Raw genomic sequence first — 2,018 nt, 5'->3', positions numbered from 1 at the left:
CCAATTCCATCCATTTACCAGTGAATGATAACATTTCGTTCTTCTTCATGGCTGCATAAAATTCCATTGTGTATAGATACCACATTTTCTTAACCATTCGTCAGTGGTGGGACATCTTGGCTGTTTCCATAACTTGGCTATTGTGAATAGTGGCACAATAAACATGGATGTGCAGGTGCCTCTGGAGTAACAGTCTTTTGGGTATATCCCCAAGAGTGGTATTGCTGGATCAAATGGTAGATCGATGTCTAGCTTTTTAAGTAGCCTCCAAATTTTTTTCCAGAGTGGTTGTACTAGTCTACATTCCCACCAACAGTGTAAGAGAGTTCCTTTTTCCCCGCATCCTCGCCAACACCTGTTGTAGGTGGTGTTGCTGATGATGGCTATTCTAACAGGGGTGAGGTGGAATCTTAGTGTGGTTTTAATTTGCATTTCCTTTATTGCTAGAGATGGTGAGCATTTTTTCATGTGTTTTCTGGCCATTTGAATTTCTTCTTTTGAGAAAGTTCTGTTTAGTTCACATGCCCATTTCTTTATTGGTTCATTAGTTTTGGGAGAATTTAGTTTTTTAAGTTCCCTGTATATTCTGGTTATCAGTCCTTTGTCTGATGTATAATTGGCAAATATTTTCTCCCACTCTGTGGGTGTTCGCTTCAGTTTAGAGACCATTTCTTTTGATGAACACAAGTTTTTAGTTTTATGAGGTCCCATTTATCTATGCTATCTCTTAGTTGCTGTGCTGCTGGGGTTTCATTGAGAAAGTTCTTACCTATACCTACTAACTCCAGAGTATTTCCTACTCTTTCTTGTATCAACTTAAGAGTTTGGGGTCTGATATTAAGATCCTTGATCCATTTTGAGTTAATCTTGGTATAGGGTGATATACATGGATCTAGTTTCAGTTTTTTGCAGACTGCTAACCAGTTTTCCCAGCAGTTTTTGTTGAAGAGGCTGCTATTTCTCCATCGTATATTTTTAGCTCCTTTGTCAAAGATAAGTTGCTCATAGTTGTGTGGCTTCATATCTGGATCTTCTATTCTGTTCCACTGGTCTTCATGTCTGTTTTTGTGCCAGTACCATGCTGTTTTTATTGTTATTGCTTTGTAATATAGTTTGAAGTCAGGTATTGTGATACCTCCTGCATTGTTCTTTTGACTGAGTATTGCCTTGGCTATTCGTGGCCTCTTGTGTTTCCATATAAATTTCACAGTAGATTTTTCAATCTCTTTAATGAATGTCATTGGAATTTTGATGGGAATTGCATTAAACATGTAGATTACTTTGGGGAGTATTGACATTTTTACTATGTTGATTCTACCAATCCATGAGCATGGGAGATCTCTCCACTTTCTATAGTCTTCTTCAATCTCTTTTTTCAGAAGTGTATAGTTTTCCTTGTAGAGGTCTTTCACATCTTTTGTTAGGTTTACACCTAGGTATGTGATTTTTTTGAGGCTATTGTAAATGGAATTGTTTTCATATATTCTTTTTCAGTTTGTTCATTATTAGTGTATAGAAATGCTAGTGATTTTTCTATGTTGATTTTATATCCTGCTACCTTGCTATAGCTATTGATGATGTCTAGAAGCTTCTGAGTAGAATTTTTTGGGTCTCCACATGTGGTTTTATTATTTGGGTCTTTTCTCTCCTCCATTTTATCATGTTTGCTGATAGTTTGTCAGTGTTCTTAATATTTGCAAAGAATCAACTTTTTTTCCATAGATTCAACTTATTGTTTCATGGATAGATTTTTTTTCATGTCAATCTCATTGGTCTCAGCCCTGATCTTTTTAATTTCTCTCCATGTGCTAGTTTTGGATTAGGTTTGTTCTTGCTTTTCTGGAGTTAAGGTGCATCATTAGGTTGTTTATTTGAGGGGTCTCTGCTTTTTTTTAATGTAGGCACTTAGAGCTATAAACTGTCCCCTTAGCACAGCCTTTGCTGTGCCCCACAATTGTGGTGTGTTGTATTTTCATTTTCATTAGTTTCTAGGTGCATTTTTATTTCTTCCCTAATTC

This window comes from Castor canadensis, chromosome 14 (genome assembly GCF_047511655.1).
Source record: "Castor canadensis chromosome 14, mCasCan1.hap1v2, whole genome shotgun sequence".
NCBI classification, from domain to species: Eukaryota; Metazoa; Chordata; class Mammalia; order Rodentia; family Castoridae; genus Castor; species Castor canadensis.
The sequence above is the reverse complement of the archived record's forward strand: the minus strand, read 5'-3'. Positions refer to the sequence as shown.